The following is a 12,092-nucleotide window of genomic DNA, read 5'->3' as shown; positions in this document are numbered from 1 at the left end:
CCACTTTATCCAGAAGACTTTAGGTGGCTAGTACCTCCTGCTACAATACTAAGAAGTCAGGATATTAGCTTATCAGGAGAGAACATGCACATTAAGAGTCCCAAGAGATTAACTTTCGGTCTCTAGCATCCCATTATAATATAGAAACAATGGGATTATTAGTTTAAAGGGAGAGACCATAAATACTGGAATTCTGCATATAAACAGTCCCAGAAAAAAAGTAGCAGGTAATTAATACACCTTATTGTAAAATGAAGAGGGTACAGGGACCTTTAATAAGACATAATTGTGGCCAATTACCATGACTCACTTTAATTATTATTAGTACAATGGTCCTTAGTAAAGGGCATCCACTTCTGAATATAAGGAAAATGAGTGAGGACTATATCTACTGCAAAGGAGAAAGGACAAAAGCAATACTGCACATTAACAGTGCAAAAGAAGGGGCCTTGGTGTTCAGATGCTCTTCTGTAAAGTTAACAATGTGACAGGAAGGGATACACCTTCACAGTCCCCCTATGTTGTAATGCAAACGAGGTAGGAGAAAAGGGAATCTTAGAGTAACAAAAGGGACCACAGCTATAATTAGAACTTTAAGTTCTAATGACTTCCAGGTGATGTAAAGAAAGTAAATGGTCATCTGTCCCTAAACTAACAAAAGGGACCACACTTGCATTTCCCCCATGGTAATGCAAAAGATGTTTAAGGGCTTGGACCCCAGAATAAGGAAAGGGACTATAGCTGCCTTTAAGCACATTAACAGTCCCAAGTATCCACTGTTGTAACGCAAATTGAGATGGAGGGGATGGGATCTCTGACTAACAGAAGGGACAGTTGCTACAACTGACCACTTTTAACAGTCCCAAAAACCCTCCTAGGTAATGTAAAAGGAAAAGAGCAGGATGTGATCCTGGAATTATAGAAGGGACCACATCTTCAATTAAGCACACTGCAGTCCCAAATGCCCATCCAGATACTGTAAAAGGACTAGCAGGTAGATGGGAACCTCGACAAAGAAAGGCACCACTGCTGTAACTTCACAAAACCAAATATACTTCCAGTAAGTGTAAACGACTTGCAGTGCATGGGACCCTACACTAAGAGAAGGGACAGTAGCTATAATTAAGCCCATTAACAGGCCCAAGTACACTCTGCTAAACTGCAAACAGACTGGGAGGAAACTTAAAGTGGCAAAAAGGCACCACAGCTGCAATTAAGCACAGTTCAGTAACAAATCTGCTCCCAGGCAATGCAGATGGATGGGAGGATACAGGACCCCAGAGTAACAGTAGAGACGGTAGACATAAGTTCATTAACAGTACCAAGGTCCTTCTGTTTTAATGCAGTGCAGATGAGTGGGTTCAACAGTAACATACTGGCAATAGTGGCATTTACGCACATTAACTGCCCTGAGGACCTTGTTTTAACGCAAAGTGACCATGGGTGAGTTTTCTAGTAACATAGGGACAGTAGTGACATTTAAGCAGGTTACATTAACTGCCCCAATAACCTTGTCATAATGCAAAGTGACCATGGGTGTATTCTACAGTCAAGTAAGGACAGTAGTGGCATTTAAGCACGTTAACTGCCCCAAGGACCCTGTCTTAAGGCAAAGTGAGGATGGGTGTATTCTACAGTCAGATAAGGACTGTAGTGGTATTTAAGCACAGTGGGATCCATACTAAAGTAAGGACAGTAGTGGCATCTAAGCACATTAACTGCCCCTGTTTTAATGCAAAGTGACCATGGGTGTGTTTTCTAGGAACATAGGGACAGTAGTGGCATTTAAGCACATTAACTGCCCCTGTTTTAATGCAAAGTGACCACGGGTGTGTCGTCTAGTAACATACAGACAGTAGTGGCATTTAAGCACATTAACTGTCCCAAAGACCCTGTCTTAAGGCAAAGTGACCATGGGTATATTCTAGTCAAGTAAGGACAGTAGTGGCATTTAAGCACATTAACTGCCAAAGAACCCGTTTTAATGCAAAGTACAGGCAAGTGGGTTCCACATTAACACAACAGTAGCAGTGGCACTTAAGCACATTAACTGCACCAAGGACCTTGTCTTAAGGCAAAGTGAGGATGGGTGTGTTTTATAGTAACAGAGACAGTACTGGCATTTAAGCACACTAACTGCACCAAGAACCCTGTCTTAAGGCAAAGTGACCATGGGTATATTCTAGTCAGGTAAGGACAGTAGTGGCATTTAAGCACATTAACTGTCAAAGAACCCGTTTTAATGCAAAGTACAGGCAGGTGGGTTCCACATTAACACAACAGTAGCAGTGGCATTTAAGCACATTAACTGCACCAAGGACCTTGTCTTAAGCAAAGTGAGGATGGGTGTGTTTTATAGTAACAGAGACAGTACTGGCATTTAAGCACATTAGCTGCCCCAAGGACCCTGTCTTAAGGCAAAGTGACCATGGGTATATTCTAGTCAGGTAAGGACAGTAGTGGCATTTAAGCACATTAACTGTCAAAGAACCCGTTTTAATGCAAAGTACAGGCAGGTGGGTTCCACATTAACACAACAGTAGCAGTGGCATTTAAGCACATTAACTGCACCAAGGACCTTGTCTTAAGCAAAGTGAGGATGGGTGTGTTTTATAGTAACAGAGACAGTACTGGCATTTAAGCACATTAGCTGCCCCAAGGACCCTGTCTTAAGGCAAAGTGACCATGGGTATATTCTAGTCAGGTAAGGACAGTAGTGGCATTTAAGCACATTAACTGTCAAAGAACCCGTTTTAATGCAAAGTACAGGCAGGTGGGTTCCACATTAACACAACAGTAGCAGTGGCATTTAAGCACATTAACTGCACCAAGGACCTTGTCTTAAGCAAAGTGAGGATGGGTGTGTTTTATAGTAACAGAGACAGTACTGGCATTTAAGCACATTAGCTGCCCCAAGGACCCTGTCTTAAGGCAAAGTGACCATGGGTATATTCTAGTCAGGTAAGGACAGTAGTGGCATTTAAGCACATTAACTGTCAAAGAACCCGTTTTAATGCAAAGTACAGGCAGGTGGGTTCCACATTAACACAACAGTAGCAGTGGCATTTAAGCACATTAACTGCACCAAGGACCTTGTCTTAAGCAAAGTGAGGATGGGTGTGTTTTATAGTAACAGAGACAGTACTGGCATTTAAGCACATTAGCTGCCCCAAGGACCCTGTCTTAAGGCAAAGTGACCATGGGTATATTCTAGTCAGGTAAGGACAGTAGTGGCATTTAAGCACATTAACTGTCAAAGAACCCGTTTTAATGCAAAGTACAGGCAGGTGGGTTCCACATTAACAGAACAGTAGCAGTCGCATTTAAGCGCATTAACTGCCCCAAGGACCCTGTTTTCAAGATAAGTGATCAAGGCCACGTGGGTTCCACATTAACATTAGGGCAGCAGTGGCATTTAAGCACATTAACTGGCCCATGGACCGTGTTTTAAAGCAAAGTGACCATGGGTGTGTTTTATAGTAAGGTAAGAACAGTAGTGGGATCTAAGCACATTAACTGCCCTGAGGACCCTGTTTTAAAGCAAAGTTACCATGGGTGTGTTTTCTAGTAACATGGGGACAATAGTGGCATTTTAAGTACGTTAACTGCCCCCAAGGACCTTGTTTTAATGCAAAGTGAGGGTGGATGGGTTCCATATTAACATAACAGCAGCAGTGGCCTCAAAGCACATTAACTGCCCCAATAACCCTGTTTTAATGTCAGGTGAAGATGGGTGGGTTGGATTAACGACAACAGTAGTGACATCTAAGCACATTAACTGCCAAAAGACTCCATTTTAGTGCAAAGTGCAGGCAGCTGAGTTCAAAATTAACATAACTGCAGCGGTGGCATTTAAGCACATTAACTGCCCCAAGGACCCTGTCTTAAGGCAAAGTGAGGACTGGTGTATTCTACAGTCAGATAAGGATAATAGTGGCATTTAAGCACATTAATTGCCCCCAAGACCCAGTTTAATGCAAAGTGATCATGGGTGTATTTTATAGTTCTATAGGGACAGTAGTCGAATTTAAGCAGGTTAACTGCTCCAACAACCCAGTCTTAATGCAAAGTCACCATGAGTTTATTCTACAGTGAGGTAAGGACTGTAGTGGCATCTAAGCACATTTGCTGCCCCAAGGTCTGTTTTATTGCAAAGTGAGGATGGGTGTGTTTTATAGTAACTTAAGCACAGTTGTGGCATTTAAGCACATTAACTGCCCCAAGGACCTTTTTTAATACAAAGTGACAATGGGTGTGTTTTCTAATAACATTGGACAGTAGTGGCATCTAAGCACATTAACTGCAGCAAGGACGATGTTTTAATGCAATTAAGATGGGTGCGTTCCACAGTAACATGCCATCTAACACATTAACTGCCCTGAGGACACTGTTTTAATGCAAAGTGACCACGGGTGTGTTTTCTAGGAATGTAGGGACAGTGGCATTCAAGCATGTTAAATGCCTCAAGGACTCAGTTTTAACGCAAAGTGATCAAGGCCACATTAACATTGGGGCAGCAGTGGAATTTAAGCACATTAGTTGCCCGAAGGACTGCCTTAATGCAAAGTGAGGATGGGTGTGTTCTATACTAAGGTAAGAACAGTAGTGCCATCTAAGTACAATAACTGCCGCAAAAACCCTTTTTAAATACAAAGTGACGATGGGTGGGTTCCACAGTAGCATAAGGGAAGTAGTGGCATCTAAGCACCTTAACTGCCCCAATGACCCAGTTTTAATGCAGAGTGACCATGGGTTTATTCTACTGTAAGGTAAGGACAGTAGTGACATCTAAGCACATTAACTGCGGGGAGGACCCTTTTTAATGCAAAGGGATCAAGAGTGGGTTCTACATTAACATAAAGGCAGTAGTGGCATTTAAGCACATTAACTGCCTCAAGGACTGGGTCTTCTTGCAAAGTGAGGATGGGTGTGTTCGATTCTAAGGTAAGACCAGTAGTGCCATCTAAGCACATGAACTGCCCCAAAGACCCTATTTTAATGCAAAGTAACAATGGGTGTGTTTTCCAGTAACATAGAGACCATAGTGGAATTTAAGCACATTAACTGCCCCCGGGCCTCTGTCTTAATGCAAAGGATGGGTACATTCCATACTAAGGTAAGGACAGTAGTGACATCTAAGCACATTAACTGCCACAATGACCCTTTTTAAAGCAAAGTGACAATGGGCTGGTTCCACATTAGCATAACAGCAGAAGTGGCATTTAAGCACTTTAACTGCCCCAAGAACAGGGTTTTAATGCAGAGTGACGATGGATGTGTTTTATAGTAACATAGGGAGAGTAATGGGTTTAGGCAGGTTAACTGCCCCAATTACCCAGTCTTAATGCAAAGTGACCATGGTAAGGTTAGGACAGAAGTGGTACCTAAAAACATAAATTGCCGGAAGGACCGTTTTTATGCAAAGTGACCATGGGTGTGTTTTATAGTAATATAAGGACAGTAGTGACATTTAAGCACATTAACTGCCCCTAAGACCCTGTTCTAATGCAAAGTGAGGATGGGTGTGTTCCACACTAAAGTAAGACCAGTAGTGGCATCTGCCAGAGCACCCTTTTTAATGCAAAGCGGTGTAGGGTGGGTTCCACATTACCATAAAGGTAGTAGTGGCCTTAAGCACATTAACTGCTGAAGTGACCCTGTTTTAATCGAAAAGGATGGGTGTGTTCGATTCTGAGGTAAGAACAGTGGTGGCATCAAAGCACATTAACTGCCACAATGACCCTTTTTAATGCAAAGTGACAATGGACTGGTTCCACATTAGCATAACAGCAGAAGTGGCATTTAAGCACTTTAACTGCCCCAAGAACAGGATTTTAATGCAGAGTGACAATGGATGTGTTTTATAGTAACATAGGGAGAGTAATGGGTTTAGGCAGGTTAACTGCCCCAATTACCCAGTCTTAATGCAAAGTGACCACGGGTTTATTCTACAGTAAGGTTAGGACAGAAGTGGTACCTAAAAACATAAATTGCCGGAAGGACCGTTTTTATGCAAAGTGACCATGGGTGTGTTTTATAGTAATATAAGGACAGTAGTGACATTTAAGCACATTAACTGCCCCCAAGACCCTGTTCTAATGCAAAGTGAGGATGGGTGTGTTCCACACTAAAGTAAGACCAGTAGTGGCATCTGCCAGAGCACCCTTTTTAATGCAAAGCAATGTAGGGTGGGTTCCACATTACCATAAAGGTAGTAGTGGCCTTAAGAACATTAACTGCCAAAGGGATTCAGTTTTAATCCAAGAGGATGGGTGTGTTCAATTGTGAGATAAGAACAGCAACGGCATCAAAGCACATTAACTGCCACAATGACCCTTTTTTAATGCAAAGTGACAATGGGTGGGTTCCACATTAGCATAACAGCAATAGTGGCTTTTAAGCACTTTAACTGCCCCAAGGTCCAGGTTTTAATGCAGAGTAGATGGGTGTGTTTTATAGTAACATAGGGACAGTACCAGCTTTTAAGCACGTTATCTGCCCCAGTCACCCAGTCTTAATGCAAAGTGACCATGGGTTTATTCTATAGTAAGATAAGGACAGAACTAAGCACATTTCCTGCCCCAAGGTCTATTTTAACCCAAAGTGACCATGGGTGTGTTTTCCAGTAACATAGGGACAGTAGTGGCATTTAAGCACATTAACTGCCCCAAGGACCCTGTTCTAATGCAAAGTGAGAATGGGTGTGTTCCACACTAAGACCAGTACAGGCATCTCCCAGAGCAATCTTTTTAATGCAAAGCAATGTAGGGTGGGTTCCACATTAACATAAAGGCAGTATCTGCATTTAAGCACATTAACTGCCGGAGGACCCTTTTTAATGCAAAGGGAGGAAAGATGTGTTCCACATTAATATAAAGGCAGTAATGTCATTAAGCACATTAACTGCCCCAAGGACTGGGCCTTAATGCAAAGTGAGGATGGGTGTGTTCCATACTAAAGAAAGAACAGTAGTGGAATCTAAACACAGGAACTGCCCCCAAGGACCCTATTTTAATGCAAAGTGACAATGGGCGTGTTTTCCAGTAACATAGAGACAGTAGTGGAATTTAAGCACATTAACTGCCCCAGGGCTTGTCTCAATGCAAAGTGAGGATGGGTGTGTTCCATACTAAGGTAAGGACAGTAGTGGGACCTAAACACATTAACTGCCACAATGACCCTTTTTTAATGCAAAGTGACAATGGATGGGTTCCACATTAGCATAATGGTAGGAGTGGCATTTAAGCACTGTAACTGCTGGAAGGACCCTGTTTTAATGCAAAGTGAGTATGAAAGGGTTCCACAGCTACATAAGGGCAGTAGTAGTATTTAAGCACATTAAATGCCCCAGTGCTGGAATACTATAGGAGTGGTTGTGGCTAGGTTACAGACATGCATAAATGCAATTACGGGTATTTTTAATTTAAAAGGATCCTTCAGTAATGAGTCCACATTACACCTACCAAATCGGATACAGTGGACCTTTTAAATACACAGTACTCTGGACAACTATGATTGTGGAAATTAGGTGTCCAAGAGCTGAGTTCTTGAGCAATCTTCAATCCTTAGCAATATCCTAGACCGTGCAATGGAGTATGATTCCATTTTTTATTGCACAAGACTATGAATATATGCCATGTTGACATTGAGATAAGGGATATCCTAGACTGACTGGTGGGATTATGGACAATTAGTATTTTACATATTCCCAGAACCCATGAGTGATGAAAAGAGCATGGGTGGGTCTTACCTGTTAGGCAGGACTATGAATAATTCTGTCCATTAATATTCCAAAGTTAAGGGCTTTGAGCATGAACATCCCTTGTATAATCCAAAGTTGCAAAGGATTTGTGTGATGACCAGGGATATGGACAATTCGAATTCTACTCATTAGTTATTCATGGAACATGGTCTCAGACAGTCAGCATTGCCTAGTAGAAATGAAAAGGGAATGGATGACCATTGATTATAGGTGAGACAATGTAGAATTACAATTTTGGTATTTTCATTGTCCCAGAACAGCAGGATTCCCCAGAAGCAGGGCAAAGTTGGTAGGGTGCCTTTGGACAAGGCTGACAATTGGGACTGAGTACATTAACTGCTGAACAAAAGACTTGGGTTTTCTGTGTTCACTACTGAATCCAAAAGTGGTTTGACTAGGATATAATCCGATGGGCAGGATTATGGATAATTAGAATTTCATGCAAAGAGTTTAAATGGTCAGCACAGTATATGATTTAGGGAGTAGGGCTGAAGGGGATGGCTGGGGCTGGGGCTGGGGCTGGGGCTGGGGCTGGGGCTGGGGCTGGGGCTGGGGCTGGGGCTGCGGCTCGGGCTGGGGATGGGGCTGGGGATGGGGCTGGGGGGGATGAAGGGCTGGGGCTAGATATGGGGGTTCTAGGGGCGGGGGGGGAGGAGCTGGGGACTGTGGAGGCAGAATACTACAGAATATTGATTATGTGGGCATTTAATACTCCAAGCTTGAACAAATGAAACAAGTCCCCAGCAAATCAAGTTATTTGCCTGATAGGTTGGCCAATCAGTGCAGCATTAAAGATGGGAATAAAGCAAGGCCTGGACTGGAATGGACCTTCAAATACTTTTTTATTCAGTCATAAAGTTTTTAATTAACTATTTATGTGCTATAAGACTTCAAAAATCCAAAGTGAAGTAGTTTATTACATCAATTTCAAAGTAAAACAAATTAGTGAAGTTTTAATGTCAAATTATTCGATTTTGGATATTTTAGGCCAAAAAAATAAAAGTTTAAGCCATTTATAAAAAAGAAATTGAAAACTTCAAGGATGAATTCTCAAAACTGAACTCATTAAATGTAACTGAAATGAATTCTACAAATAATGCCATAATGGTGACCTGAGGCTTAAATCTAACCCTAGCAAACCACATAATCGAGCTATCTATGACTGACATTCAAGAAATAAGTAGAAATGCAAATCCAACCCCAGCATTAGCCAGGAGTAGGTGTTCCTCTTGAAGGCAGGGATTCCTCTTCTGCCACCTGTTGGTCATCTGTGATCCATTTTGGTCCTTGCCAGCGTGGAAGAGCAAAGAGGCAATGCTGGAGGGGAGGGAGCTGGCAAGAGGAGGGAGTTGGAAGGGCCAAATGTCCTTGGAAAGACCTTGGGCACCACCCACTGGGAGCAGACTTCAGTACGTGGCCCCTGCAGGAGCCATGCTAACTTGGTCTAATTCCATCCGCCATTAATTGGCTGTATCCAATTGTAGCACCCTGTTTGAATGGATGGGTCATGCGGCAATCCGCGGCAATCATCTCACCTTTCACTTTTTTGCTGCAAGCCGGAAATGAACGCCATATTTAACAATGCAGCCCGCTACCTGGAGCAAAGCCCGCGAAGAATGTACCGCGCAATCCCCTCCCCCCCCCCCGTCCACGTGACAAACTGATTATCTGCAAGAAAAGGCCTGCCATTTCCTCCTGCGGCAAATCCTGTCCGGCAATTCTTGCCGCAAAGGCAAAAGCCCGCCATGTTTTACAATGCGGCAAATCCTGGCGCCGCCATCTTATACCATGTAACAGAATATGTCCAACGCCATGTTGTGCACTAGAACAAAGACCTCACCACCACTTGAACACTGCAGCAAGATTGGACACGCCATTTTGGACACGCTAACAAAGCAGAAAGCCGTTCTGAGCAATACCGAAAGTCAAGCGGCCATTTTGAACCCTGCCCCTAAGTCTTCTCCCTCTCATTTTCTGCTAGCCCCTTGCGACACAGGATAATCCTATTATTCTATCTCAGGATACCACAATGCATGCACATCTCCTAACAAGCCCCAAATCAGGTCATTCAAAATATTTAGCTCATGACTCTCCCTGTTCCACTATCCATATTGCCTCCCTAATTTACACCAAGCCCAACCAACTAACCGTCAGCTGAGCTCCGCAGGAAACCTAAAGTGGCCCGCCGCCATATTTCTTCCCCAGCCTAAGTAACCCCTTAGCCTAACTGCAAAGTCATCTCCCAGCCAAAGCTGTAGGTTCACTCACACAACACCAAAGATTAGCAGCAAAATATTGTAGACATTCCCGATAGTACAACGAACCACAGAGACCAACTTTTCGAGCGATTGAAAAAAAAATCTAAGCAGGTATCCGTGGCCCCGATGGGCAAGAAAAAAAATTAAAGCAGGTATCCGCGGCCCCGATGGGCAAGTAAAAAAAAAAAAAAAAATAGCAGGTATCCTAGGCCCCGATGGGCCAGTGGTTTGGGAGAAGGGGGGGGGGACACAGCAGGTATCCGAGGCCCCGATGGGCTAAGGGGGGGAAAAAAATTAAAAGCAGGTATCCGCGGCCCCGATGGGCAAATTTTTAAAAGTAAATAAATAAAGCCAGATATCCGCAGCCCTGATGGGCAAAATACAGAAAAGTGGAAGGAATAGAAAACTAGACCACAAAAAAAGAGTCCTCAACCAAAAATTATTGCAAAGAAAAATTCCTTTCAAATGGAAAATGGCATAAAAATACCCGAAGTACCTAAGAAATAGGGAGCTGTCAAGAAAATACTGGAAGAAAGTTTAAAATTTTTTAAATATTTTATAGAAGTTTGGTGAATTTTTTAAAAGAAATGCGCCATAAAGAGTGGTTGGGAGCTGGAAAATGTTCCAGAAAGAACCACATGGCTGAAGACATCAGCTATTAGCTAAAGTCTATTCCACCTCGGGAGAAGAAGAAATATGGCGCAGGCAGCACATTGCAGAGCTTTAAGAAGTAAAGGGGTGGGGACTGGGGGAGGAGGGAGTGGAAGAGGTGTGGCCTAGAAGATTGAAAGCCAGACATCTTTGTGATTTAGTTGGTTTAAAATTTATTCAGCAATGAGAAAAAGGGAGATTTCAAGAAAATAGAAACATATCTGAAAGAACACTAGACTGGAAGTAGGCTTCATTTCTAATCCAGGAGCCATAATTTCAATGGGTTTTCAATGGGTTGTCATCTATAAAATGGGGATGTTAAGTAAATAAAATTACATAACTGATGCTAAAATTCTCCACAAATAATATACCAAAAGAAAAGATTTTAGTTTAGTGTGGTTTTGGAAAAGGAGAAAGGGGAAGTAGAGCTTTGATATGTTAATAAAGTATCTAAATGTATGAACCAAAGAAGCCAGGAAGGGTCTAGAAGGTTAGAACTTTCTTCAAGGAACTTCCTCTTCCATTATCTAATGTGATAGTGAAGGTTTATTCCTCAGTTTTATAAATTATGAAATAGACATCCATAAATGTTACACAATGTACATGAGGTCACTCACCATGATTCTGAGTCAGTACATTTTCTGATCCAGTACTCTGTCTTTGTATGGCCCCTGATCATAAGATACTGAAAGTCAGATGGTGAGCAACAAGGAACAAAGAAAGAATGGAATTGCACAGAATGCCGATTTGGTCCCTAAATAATCAAGGAGTACTATTTGTAACCTGTATCACACAACAACGCCTAGAAAGTCAAAGGAGGCATTGTCCTCGCACTGTCTGAACTGGAAAGTAATACTATCGGGCAACCATGCCCGTAAGTCTCCAGATAAATAAAAATAAAGTATGCAAATTTTCATCCTTAAAGGGTACACTCCATCTTCTAAATGCTCTTGGTTCACACACACAAAAAAATCTTACTCCAAATGAGGAATATTTTGTTATAAAAGTAGTACCCTTGAGAAGACAGTGCTTAACACCAAGAGAATTTAATAATGGGATTTCATTCTGAAAGATAATTTTCCACAGGAGCCTTCCTGAACACCCAAAAATTAAACTATGGAGCAAAAGCCTATAAGCAAGGCCTGCTATAAGATTTCACCCTAATTTAAGCTTTCACAGGTTCCTAATGAAACAAATAGGGGGAACGATTCATTCATTGTATAGATTGGTAAATTGGTAAATTGAGGGATGTTGACTTCTATTTTGGTTTAAAGAGCTAGTAGCAGCATGAGGATACCAGAGTAGAGGTCTTTGGACTCAGATAACTTTGGTTGCACTTTAGTAAAATAACTCTGTTGACAAGCCTACGTTGTGTGTCAGATCTCTCTAGTGAGAACTGTAGGAATTGTATGGAGTTTAAA

The 12,092-nt window shown here is 42.2% G+C and overlaps 1 long non-coding RNA gene across 1 annotated transcript in view; it reads right to left on the bottom strand.

Moving 5' to 3' along the window:
- Window positions 1-10,697, bottom strand: part of LOC308551355 — a 31,804-nt gene extending 21,107 nt beyond the window's left edge. Inside the window, exon 1 of the long non-coding RNA XR_013998010.1 lies at window positions 8,962-10,697. This is a non-coding gene — a long non-coding RNA (uncharacterized lncRNA). The remainder of the gene's footprint in view (window positions 1-8,961) is intronic.
- Window positions 10,698-12,092: the final 1,395 nt, after the last annotated feature.

Source organism: Miniopterus schreibersii (assembly GCF_964146895.1).
Source record: "Miniopterus schreibersii genome assembly, chromosome: X".
NCBI lineage: Eukaryota > Metazoa > Chordata > Mammalia > Chiroptera > Miniopteridae > Miniopterus > Miniopterus schreibersii.
The sequence above is the reverse complement of the archived record's forward strand: the minus strand, read 5'-3'. Positions and strand labels throughout refer to the sequence as shown.